This window comes from Amphiura filiformis, chromosome 1 (assembly GCF_039555335.1).
Source record: "Amphiura filiformis chromosome 1, Afil_fr2py, whole genome shotgun sequence".
Classification (NCBI taxonomy): Eukaryota; Metazoa; Echinodermata; class Ophiuroidea; order Amphilepidida; family Amphiuridae; genus Amphiura; species Amphiura filiformis.
Genome location: NC_092628.1, coordinates 102,394,513 through 102,407,983, shown reverse-complemented (window position 1 = coordinate 102,407,983; position 13,471 = coordinate 102,394,513).

Sequence of the window (13,471 nt, the reverse complement as noted above, 5' to 3'; positions counted from 1 at the left end):
GAATTTTTTCATAAACTTGATCAGCCTGCATCATGTACCCTTACGAAAGTGCATGTTAACAACACAATTTGAACTTTGATGCTCTTGTATTGGCCAGTCAATGATATTTTAAAAGGACTTAAAACCAACATTTTGTTGGGGTTTGATGAATGTATATAAAAACCGACATGAGTATTTTCTATGTGTACCATTTACTTTTGATATGCAATAATCTGCATGCAGATGATTGGTGCCTGCCACCACAGTTTCAGATTTTATGGAAGAGGTTTCCACGTTGTATCCAATTGTTGTTTTTGTAACTTGGCCCTAAAACTTTAAATATGGGAATTTACGATTCAGTGTTCTACTTAGTAACTATTCTATGCAATCAAACTGAAAATCGAACAACCATTAACCATTACAAAACATGTCTGCAAATTGAACCCTGACTTACATACATGTCTTTAGCAATGGAGACTTCTAGCTATTTGGTTCCAAACAAATTCCCCAAAGTGTTTAATATTGGCTATATGATGTCATCTGAATGCAAACTTTTCCTACATGTAGGTTGCTTCTACTGATTTCTCTATACAGAGTTTATACAGTAAGAAATGGCAAATAAGTAAGGATTTTGTGCAAATCTACTGCCTGGGTGAAATATGCTTCGGCTAAGAATTCTCCTATTAAATATAAAAAGAAAGGACTAAGTTAACCTAACTAAGAAGTAACAAATCAGTAGCTTTTGGAATAATCTTACAAGAGCGAAATGAAAATCATGGATTTTACTGTAGAAGTCAATGGTGGACCTCACCACCCACTCCCTCAATGGTCTTTTTTGATGGTCGGTCCTACCCCCGGTAAGGTGCTGGGTTAAAAAGTTTATCACTAAAATGAGCGCAAAGGATGGCCCTATGATTAGCTTACGTCGTTGGGCGTAAACACGCGCGAGTATTTGTTTATGACGGATAACAAATCTTATGGGGTTCGTAGTTCTAGGGTTAAAGTACAGATGTCATATTATTTATTTTAGGATTGTGAACTACCAGGCTCCTGCTCTGTCTGCATAGACGGTCAATACAAAACACTTTCAATCATCTCTAAATTCCCACTGATTGTTCTTTCAAACTCTTCCATTACGAAAATCAGTCAATAGAAGTACTTTTCCCCATTAGGATTTTAGAGGTGACGTCTCCCATGAACAAATTTAGTTGAACGAACCCCCCTGCATATGCATGTAATCGCCATCGAAAATTACACACTATAAAGTTGCTGAATATGAACGTCTACATTCGTGTTTTACTTAAAGTAAACTATCCAGTGAAGAATTTCCTGATTTCGTTTCGATATCTTTTCAAACGTAGCACGTAAATGAATGGATTTATCGAAGAATTTAAAATCGCCATACTATTTGCGAAGTGATATACAGCTGTACTAATAACCACCAAAATTATATTGCAAAAATAATATCTGATTTGTCGACCAGCAGCAAAGGTAGGCTAAGAACACAAATATGAAGGTCTTTGTTACCTTCCTGCTTCGACTGGCCTCTGATGATGAATTACCAGATTGCTTGCTGGAAAGTTTCCTCGATTTGCTTGAGTCATTCTCATACAAGCGCAGACCTAAGTCATTTGATTTCGGTTCTTTAGATACGTCTTTCCTTGTGTTAACAGCAGTCAATTGGTCGCTTGTAATGATATTGAACTCTGTGCGAGACGTTGTTTGAGAAATTGTCGGTATACTTTTCCCCGTATGCTTATGTAATGCGTTCATTGCAGAATCGTTCCTGTGCAGTTTTAAGCTAATACGAGTAAAGCAGTACGCCATAATGATACATGGTATGAAAAAGTCCCAAGCGAATAAATACACACCTATGATACGAGATACTATCAAGGGAGAGTAGACCCATAGGCATTTCCCGGAATTATCGTAGCCTGAACCTATAACTGAATGCACCGTCTGGGCAGTCGGGCCTAAAATCCAGGCAACAGCGCCAAACAGACCAGCGGCCTTCTGCGTGAAATGGATTCTATACCAGAATGGATAAAAGACGGCAATGTATCTTTCGATGGCGATTGCAAGAAGATTATAAGTTGAAGCAGCAAAGAGACCAAAGAGTAGAAGTTTTCGTCTCCAGAGCAAGCAGTAGAGGTAGCCAACAACTGGCATCCCAACTGGAGGTGGTGGAATTGGTCGTAGTTCAGCGTTGCAGACATCCGAAACAAGCACAATAATTGACGTGAATAGGTCAATGATAGCCTGTGACCTAATCATTATTTTAATTCCCTGCGACTTTTGCCGTACAAAGATACAAACTAACAGGTTACCTAGAATGCCTACTATCCCAATTGTGAGCTTGATACTTATAAGGAATAACAGAAGAGCAGACCAGTCGGAGTTTGGCAAGTTCGCATTTTCAGTACTCTCGTTATTTTGCCGCATCTGATTGGACAAATTACCTGTTGTCATGGTGAAGATGATGTACCTGGAGAAAAACGTGGATAATGTTTAATTAGGAATTATCTTATGGTGAAAGTAATCAATATCTGGTGCATTACACCCGGGTGTTTTACATAGTGACGGATGTCGATCGCAAATTTATCAAGAAATGGACATCGGGAAAACGTTGAGTAGGGGAATTGTATTGGGCATCGCATAGATTATAAATTTGCGATTAATGTTAATGTTCAGTAATTCATGTGTCTATTAAAAGTAGACATTTGAAACAAACTGTGTAGACTCTCATTCATCTGGGTATGTTGAAGATTTGATTTAAATCTGGTCAACCAGACATACCTAACATACCGACGTTGCGACTGAAACCTTCAGTCTTCAGCTGGGTTGTGATGCAAATGACCTTGAGTACCGGGCACTTCCGGTATTGATGACAATCGACGAGGAATGTCCTTTATGATTCGGTCCCAGCCGTGTGACAGCTTGGCCCGGACGCCTCCTCCACGGTTGAAAGATGGTTGCTCCGCTCTCACCCAGATAGCCTCTTTCACACCCCGCTCAAACCAACGCTGCTCACGGTCTAGAATACTGGCTCTGCGGTGTTGTAGCATGCGGTTGTGAAGAGGTTGGGCGGTTTCTCCTATGTAGGAGTCCTGACAGGCTTGTTCCTCCGAACAGCGTACCCCGTAGACCACTCCACTGATCCTACCCTTAGGCTGTTTGTCCTTGGGATGCACTAAGGACTGGCGGATCGTGTTTGTAGGTTTAAAATGAGTGGTGATCCCTGGTCGCGATAAATTTTTTTGAGTTTCTCAGACAAGTCACCGTGGTATGGGACAGTGATGCTTGTAGTTTTCCCCGTCTGATTCGGGCTCGTGGCAGCTGTTTTGGTGTTGTCCTTTGGTATTCATCAATACCGGAAGTGCCGTCAAAAATAGGTATGTCTGGTTGACCAGATTTAAATCAAATCTTAATTTAGACATTTGAAAGGTTTTTTTCAAAACGTTAAAATGTTATAAAATCGTACATCTCATCAGAAAAGTAATCGATTGCCAAAGTTAGCCGTCACTAAATGGATTTCAAAATTTTTGTGAAATCTTAACATCCGTCAATATGGATTTTACCGTATTATTCTCTAATATAGTTACATGTCAGAATGTTTGTGAATCGTACGGAACATAGAGACACGTATGGAAGGCTCAATATCCAATCATTCGAAAATCCAAGCTTTTCGCCGATAAACCAGGTTTTTCAATTGAAAACCTAAGTTTATCAGATTAAAAAACTTGGTTTGACGAATTACTAGACATTGCGAAAACAATGGATTATCCAAGTTTTTCAATCAAAAATCCAAGGTTTTTTAATTTGTATCGCTAAACCTAGTTTTTCGATCTGATAAACCAAAATTACAATAACATTTAAAAACTTAAGTTTATCACTGAGAAATTGAAAAACTTTAATTTTCGATCGATTGAGAGAATAAGCCCCGTTGTCGCAGTTGATTGTTTTAGCTCCTTTTCCGCGTATTTGTATCGCCTCTCTAATTCTACGAGATGCGACGTTAGAGTCTTTGTCCAGAATGCTTGCCCCTTCCCAGTTGATGACGTGATTCTCCTGCGCGATATGGTCTGTGATTGCAGATTTGTGTTGTTCTGACGTGGAAGCCTTTCTGTTGGATCTGGTGAATTTAGTGTCTTTGAGAGTTTCTGTGTCTTTCTGATGTTCCTTTATCCGGACACCAAAGGGTCTTCCAGTTTCGCTGATATACGATTTATCACTGCCTTTGCAGGGGATATCATAGATCGCATCACTGGTTTCCATGATGCCTTTCTTGTTCTTTGGGTGAACCAGAATGTTTTTCAGAGTATTGGTTGGACGAATCGGCGGGGCTTATTCTCTCAATCACGTATATGATCCACTGCTTAAAACAACCTTCAACTCTAGGAGTGAGAGTGCATCCAACCTCCGCGCTCCGCGGGAAATGCAGTGGACCAGATCACAACAGTCACTTGCGATCAGGCCATCAGCCTCGATGGCGAAACCTCAAGCCGTGAGTAATAATATTTCTGGGTTTGTCACACACAATGAGAAATATTATGATCTACAACCCTACTGATGCATCTGTTTACGGAAGTGACAAACTTAGATTGAAACTTATATTGAAAAACTACGTCTTTCGATTGAAAAGCCACGTTTATCGACAAAAATTTGGATTTCCGAATTATTGCACATTGAGCCTTCCATAGACATTTCCATAATGTTGCCAACAATGGAGTCTGGAAGATTATTTCATAAGGGAATAGCAGTATGAATGAAGCTTCTATCCAGACATCGAGTTTTAGCAACTGACATGGTCTGGAATCGATACAAAAGAGCGTGTTGGTGGGGAAGCAAGACAAGAAGACTGACAAATCGGCTGACAGTGGCTGATCTGCATTGTATACAGGACTGTAGCTGCTTCTACCTGTAATCTGTGAAGCAGGCTGGTGATGTTGAATCTTGAGAGAGCTGTAGCTGTGCCAACTCTAATGACTTTTAGTGCCTTCTTTTGGATATTGTCAAGCTGGCCTAGGTTTGTTGGAGAAGCGTTCAACCAGCTCAGAGACAAGTATTCCATTATACAACGCACTTGTGATTTGTAAACAGCTCAGTCTCAGTCCTCAGCATCCAGTTTGTTAGCGACCTTCCTCGGTGTCCTAAGCTTTTGTCCAGTTCTAGTTGATATCGCTGAAAGAGGCTTTAACCACGAAGGTCAGCTTGCTGTCGATGGTTACACAAAGAATCTCAAGTTCATTTGACTGGACAATAGAAGTATACATGTGACGTAGTTTCACAAAATCTTTGTCGGATCAACAAAACTTTATATAGAAGCATCACAAAAAATAATTACCCGTACTCCTTCAATATGAGATAACTCAAAATCTATCCTTTCAATTTTAAAACTGAAGTAACAAAAAAGAAGCCCAAGTTTGTTTTGCAAATTTTGATGCCTCGTTTGTCTTGATAACCTAATGTGTTGCCATGTCATGACCATTTGAATGAAAAAGATGCATATTTAAAAGTTGCACTAAACCCAGTGAAATGTTGCTTTTATTGCCTGAGTACCTGTTCGACATTGGTCACCACGGGACCAGTCATGTAGAGAATGTCTTGGTAAACTGATTTGAGTATCGTTTTAAACTTTTGATTCTTTATCTTTTTTCATTCAAGGAGTCACCATGGCTGAAAATTTTAAGCTGTCCAGACAAATGAGCTGTCAAAATGTGCACAACTTAAATGGATTTCTTTTTGCTATTTCAGTTTTTGAATTGGATGTATTGATATTGAGTTTGTTGTCTCGTAATAAGGCGACGGTTTGTTTTTTTGTTTTTGTTTCTTTTTGGGTTTTTTTAAATCACCTAAATAAATGACCAAAATCTGTAACTATTTGCAATTTGAGAAAATACAAACAAATTTGTTCCTGAAATTGTCGAAATTTTGGTCGGTATTCATTTGTACAGGAACTTTTTTTCCCAATTTGTCCAAAATCTGGGTCGGTCGGTTTTCTTTTTTCGTCGCCTAAAGGGAGGTGATTACTTTCTGTGATATGTTTAGTTGAGACACTGCGATGTTCCATACACCATACGCTGCGATTATACGGCGTTCACACGTGCGTACATAACGCTAGTCTCGGTTTCAATTTGGACGGTGTTCCTTCTTACTAAAGGTAAGTGCACGAAACGGCCGGGGCCAAAACAAATGGTTTGTGCTGGACAAATGAGGGCGGCAAACAAGATATTTAGTGGTCTTTATATACTTTTTTTTTCAGACAAATTTTAAAACGGGACTAACAAGCCACTTACATTTTTCATTGCTTCCCGAATATTATGGTTGCAAAAATATTTCGGTACTAAAGTGGTCTAAGGACCACTACATACTTATATCATGACTTTAATTTCAAAATGATACTTTAAGTTGGGAAAAATTAGTCATATTGCATGAACCGCGTGACGTAGTACAAAATTCCATCGTCCTCCGTGGAAGTTTGTATCAGAGATGCAAACCGCAATCTTTTTTTTTCATACGGCCGATCTCAACATTTTGAAACACATTTCAATAGACAATCTGTATGTATGAATGAAGTCAATTTTTCACACATCACTGTTGCTTCATTATACAAACATAATGGATCTTTTAAACCTAATATTTTAACTTTCCTTCGTACGTTCAAAACGGACAAATTTTGTCCATTTTCTAAACTGTCTGTGTCTTCATTTCGTACGTGCAACTTTTCAATACGGTTGAATAAGCAACCTCGCTCCGTCATAGCAGAGTGATTTTGAAAATGTAGATGGTCATGCGATCACGGTGTTTAACACAACCTCCCAAATAATTATCTTGCCCTACCTTGCCCTATGGCGTTCACTCCAACTTGGGGTTGAGTAGTGCCTTCTGCTTCATGATGTCATACCACTTTCTCTCTGACTATATAAAGAGCTGATGTTTACTTTATTACAGTCACTCTTTGATGGTTTCCCTCTTGGGTGCTTGCCATGGATATGTGCCTAAAAATGCTAATTTAGGAAAACGTGATGGTGGCATTCTCTGTAGGCCTATATGGCCGAAGTACCTGCGTCTTTTTGTTGAGATTTTGTCCAGAATGGTATTAAATTCCATGTCGAGGGTTTTGCGGATGGTGGTGTTTTGGATCCTGTCGAGACGTGACACTCCCATTATTTTGCAAAGGCAGTGCATCATTTCACATGTTGAAAGTCTGTTTTCATCTTCCTTCTTTAATGTTCAAGTTTCGCTCCATACAATAGTATCTTTAGCGCTCCATATCTTACGGAGTTTTACGTCCTTTGTGCAGGATCCAGATTGACAGATCTTCCCTCCTAGGTATGTAAACTCCTCAACTTGGGATAATGGTGTTCCATTGATATTTATATTTATTTTTGTGTTCCTTTTGGTGATCAGTTTTTCCTATGTTGATTTTTAGTCCCAGTGTTGTACTTCTTTCAGACACAAGGTTAACCAGAGTTTGTAGGTCTTTTACACTCCCAGCTACAAGTGCCATGTCATCCGCGAAGCGTAGGTTATTGATGCTGCCCCTAAATGTTTAATCCTATATTTGTGTCGTGAAGTGCATATAACCAGCTCAAGAAGGATATTAAATAGCTGAGGTGAGATCATGCACCCTTGTCGCACTCCAACTCCAGAAGTAAACCATTCCGTTAACTCTCCACTAACTCTTACAGCGCTTTCTGATTTCCGGTGGAGTGCTTCATGATTTTGTTGGGGAATTATCCGATGAATCCAAGTGCCTTCCACAGGCCCTCCTGCCACACAAAATCAAAGGCGTTTTCGAAGTCCATGTAACAGCAGAAGAGCACTAATATAAAACATCAATTTGATCTATACAATATGTTCATCACATCTGTTGGTTCATTTTGTCCCTGGATTTCGAGCAACCCCTCACCCCTCCCGGATACAACATTGGATATGGTGATCTTATTCCATGGAAGCAGTTATACGATTCAGGTTTTCTCTAGCCTTATGAAACATAAACACGTGACTTTACCCCATGAAACTAACGCAGTACTTACCTGTATCTGTAATTAATTCTACCAAAAGTCGTAGTTGCCGAGCTTACATAATAGAACTCGTAGTCTTTTTTTCGTCGCCTTATCGTAATAAGTGGTCCAAATTGCATCCCCAATTTTTTTTTTATCATCCCCAGGCGGCATAGGACACGCAACACGGACGTACGAGGCTGGCGAAGATACAGGGCTGACAGCCCCATTCAAAATACACGGTTAGCGATTATAAATGGACAATTAACATACTTGCAGTGGGGTACTTTGCAGAACCCCAACGGTTTTAGAGTAAGATAATTTTGCTTTGACACCACATAACAAATTTAGAATTGTTTGTGAAGATTTCATGATTATGTGTTAATCCAATGGCGACGTCAAAATAGCGATATCGCATCCACCATCATCTGATCATCCCCAATGATGACAGCTATGGCTCGTATACGATTTAGGCTGTATTTTTGTGTGAGGATTTTGTGCCTCCACACATTACCACCCTTAGTAGTCTCCATACACATAATAATTAATATGTTATGTATGATTATTTTGTGAGTGGATTTCTTGTTTTGTATTGTTTTGCGAGGCGGTCAATTGTTTGAATAGAGTAAAAATGATATTTTAACTTTATTTTGTGAGTGGAATCCCTTTGTTTTATATTCAAACAAGTTAGCTCAATCGATAAGGCGTTCGACTGCGGTGCGAGAGGTTGCGGGTTCGAACCCTGGTGGTGCATACACTCTCGTGAAAAAATTGAGTTAGTTTGAAATTCCCCTGGACAAGGAACTTACTGCTAATTGTCTCGTTGTAACCCGTACGAAACTCGGGGAGCTGATCCTGGTTGCGAAGGTTATTTGTGGAATGTCTAGGGTGTGCGCTCTTGAAGCAGCAAAGTCCCCGAATTGTTGTTAAATGTTTTATGGAATGATGTGAGCCGTAGTGGTCAGCGACAACCTGTAAAAGTGTGCTGAGGCTTCAGTGGATCAACGTATAGGCGTTGTGCCTGTGCGTAGCGCACTATAAATCACTGCACTATAAATCACTGCGCTGTTTTACGAGGCCCTCAAAATTATTGTGCCTAGGCCTCGTCAGTCTCCATACGCATAAAATGTTATGTATCATGTGAGTGGGTTTCTTTTGCTTTATATTGTTTTGGTCACTTTTTTGGATGGAGTAAATGAATGATATATTAATATTATTTTGTGAGTGGGATCCCGTTGTTTTATATTATTTTACGACGCCGGAGTGGGTAAAATAATTGTGCCCTCGCCAGTCTCCATACCCTTTAAATGTTATATCATTATGCGAGTGGGTTTCTTTTGTTTTATATTGTTTTGTGAGGCAGTCATTTTATGGAGAGAGGTGAGCCATTATAATTACTAGCGGGATACCCGCGCTTCGCGCGGGTCCCCGCTAGATGAGTAAATGGGAGCGTTCACTATAACAGGAAAAATTACTGAACAGGTGGAATCATTGAAAAGGTACATTTTTATTTATCTAAATCTGTCTCTTCTAACATTTTCTTTTTTAGTTTCCTCTGCTTAGCTTGTGATTTTATCTCTGTTCTCATTATTTTAGCTTCTTTTTTCTTACATTTCCTGATTAGTTTCTTTCCTTCTTTGTTTCGTTCCCGTTTCATTTAGTTACTTTAACCCGTTGGCCTATTATTCGTACTTTTTTGTCCTCATTTTAATTTTCTTTTTCTTTATAGTACCGCTTCATGTTGTTTATACAACAAACATCTCTTTCCCGTATTTATTACGTCCTCTCATATAGCGTGTCTGCGGACGTGTTCACCTGTTATCATAATCCCGTGACCCGTCCATATGTACCTTTTTGTCCTTTATTTTTCCTTCTTTCCGTATTATCATGTCCACTGGTCTCTGGCTCGCAGTCGCGTGGCTCTGCGCCGTTTACGCGCCCATTGGCATAGTGCGCGTTACGCACGAGGCGCCGACGCGCTGCCGGCCAGCTGCAGTGACGCGTAGGCCGACAACCGATTTTCATAACAAAAACCCGTTTTACCCATATTTTCACTGTTTTTGCAGCCAATTCTTGACCGTTTTCAACCAAATAAAGTTTAAACACGTTCCCGTATATTCATCGATCTCCCGTATGAATTTGGGGACATTTGGATCGAAACTGACGGAGCCTTTATAGGCATACATAGATACATAGATACATACATACATAGATACATACAAATTCAAAGTATAGACCTCTGGAAAAGGCAACCGTTACTACTAGTTTCACAGCATACCCTCACTTACGATCCTTGGGTATACCGATCATCAGACGGATAATTTGTCATGATTTCAAGTAAGTGAGGGTATGCTGTGAAACTAGTAGTAACGGTTGCCTTTTCCAGAGGTCTATACTTTGAATTTGTTTCTACGCTCACCTGTAATGGGTTTGAGCACTTTTAATTCCAAAGTTAGTCACCTGAAAAATAATACTTAGGGCCTATACATAGATACATACATAGATACAACATTCCCCTATTTATAGTAAGATTTTTGCAGCCAATTCTTGACCGTTTTCAACCAAATAAAGTTTAAACACGTTCCCGTATATTCATCGATCTCCCGTATGAATTTGGGGACATTTGGATCGAAACTGACGGAGCCTTTATAGGCATACATAGATACATAGATACATACATACATAGATACATACATAGATACAACATTCCCTATAAGATGCAAGATAGTGTTGCATTCAATTACTTTTATTGCCACTAATCATCTGATATTTTTAACTCTTTATGACCATTTTACTATTGAATACTTTAATTTTAATAAACATCAGTATAATTTTGATTTCAACGAAATGGGTTCATCATGACTAATAATAACATATTTTTAATAAAATTCGACTATGGCATAGTCTATGTTATGTTTTATGTTATGTTATGTTTTCTATTATTTTGTGAATGGATTTCTTTTGTTATATTGTTTTGCGAGGCCGTCATTTTAGGAGAACGGATTTTGAGCCTCACTCACTTTCACGACCTCAATAGTCTCTATACGCATTAACTGTTACGTTTGATATGTTTTGAGAGTGGATTTGTTTTGCTTTATATTGTTTTTCGAGGCAGTTATTTTTAGGAGAGATTAAAAAAACCTTTAGGCCTATGTTATGTTTTCTATAAATTTGTGAGTGGATATCTTTTGCTTTTTATTTTTTGTGAGGCCGTAATTTTAGACAAATCTGTGCCTCTCTCACCTTCACGCCCTCTAGCTCTGTTGTCTCTATACGCATAAATTCTTAAGGAACCAATATCTCCATGGATCACAAAAGGCTTACTGGCGAGTATAAACAAGAAAAATAAATTATATAAATGTTATCTAAACTCCCCTAGCAAAGAACTACTTCAAAAGTTCAAAACCTATAAAAATAGACTTAGCATGCTTATAAATACGTAAATCAAAACGGAAATATTTTTTTATATTTTGACAAAAGATTTGAGGGAAATTGCATTATTTCGGTGATTTTGTTCAATTTTGACCAAAAAAGGTGAATTTTACATCATGATAAAGCATGGGCAAAAATTTATATTTGAAATAAAAAGTATAGGGTAAATTGGGGTAAATGGAACGCTTAAGCAATAAATCACTTTCTGTGGTCAGGAGGGTATCCATATATGATTTTTGTTTGTTTCAATAAGTAGATAATATGTTTTTACAACTTGTTTTAACAGATAAACTCCCATTTTATGGCTTTGTTTCTTGTATCGGTCCAAATACATGCATTGGTAATTCATGAGTGTTCCAGTTACCCCAACAAATTGGGGTAAATGGAACAGTGGGTTGGGTAATTGGAACAAGGGGCATTACTTGCAAGGAACCTACATTCATAGCTATATTTACATTGAAAAGACATCAGAATATTTTATTTAACATATGTTTTGTGACTAAACAAAAGATTAACAAAAATAATTTTGTTTTCATGTTTTTTATAAACATGGTAAAATACCACGTAAAAAACACTTTCTCTCGGTACATAACAGAAAAAAATGTTTTTCAGATTTTTAAAAAATCAATAGGAGGCCTAATCTACCATGAATTAGTTATTTGTAGTATATAATTTCATAATAATTAAACCAATTAGTAAAAAAAATATTAACATGTTATATATATTTGAAGTCAGTCAACCGTGTTCCATTTACCCCAAGTGGATCTGTTGTGGGGTAAATGGAACACCAAACTAATTAATTAGCTAATTAGCATATTAATTTGCATAATTTCATCATTAAAATCTGCTATTTTATTGTTTAAAACATTTATGTTATTGTAGAAAACAAACATATTGCCAATATTGTAAGACAACTCTCAGCACAACATTCAAATATTTAGGAATCAATACCCTTAAATTAGTAATGTTCACTGAACCGTAGCACCACTTCAGGGTCAGTGACAACATTTGAGATTTTCTTCTACTCAAATACCGAGTAAACCCACGCTTGGGGTATGAAACGAAAGCAGAACGTATAGCGTTGGGGTAAATGGAACAGTCGGTATGGTGTTGCCAAATTTTTTCTTGATTGAGGGAATTGTATTCTCAGCGTTCCATTTACCCCACCGTTCCATTTACCCCAATTTACCCTACAAATGTGAAATGTACTGATATGCATGTGTACCGTACATCAAAACTTTATATAGACACATCTCATAAAATAATTACCCATAGGCCTACTCCTTCATAATAATTATGAGATATTAACTCAAAATATATCCATCCAATTTTAAAACTGAAGTAGCAAAAAGAAGCCCTTATTTGTTTTGCAAATTTTGATGCCTAAAAAATAAATGTGTCTTGATAACGGAGGGAAAATGGTAAAGCATGCGCAAAATTTTAAAATATAAGATATTTGAAATATAAAGTATACCAATGTATTGATATGAATGTGTACATCAAAAAATGAATCGTGACAACTTCCTAAAAGACTTCCTTGAAAGTCAAAGGTCAGCATAAAATTCTTGTTTTTAGCTTAAAATGCATGGCGGTCATTTTTTTTCACATTTTTATTGTTTTGACTTGCTATACACAAGTTATTATTGCAACTAATATTATTTATATGAACTAGTAGGCCTACCACAATTTCAGGATAATTGCAGGAGTCAAAGGTTGGTCAGTTATCATAGCAACCACATTTCCCGCCATTTTTCAGTCGATTTTCATGGCAAAACTGAAAAACGCTTTTATATGTTTACCTTTTATTTTCAAGAGGTCATAGGTCAAAAACCTTTGGTTTCAGGAACTCATGATTCATGCTTGGTTACTTGGAGCTTGGATTATGTTTTCTTTCAGGTTATTCCACTGGGGTAAATGTAATGTAGGCCTACGTGGGAAGAATGAATAGGCCTACCGGTAGGCCTACCTGTGACTTTGGAGTCCGGACCAGCAATATTAAACAAACAACCGCTTTTATTCCAAATTGTACCCACACACAACGATTATTCAAGATC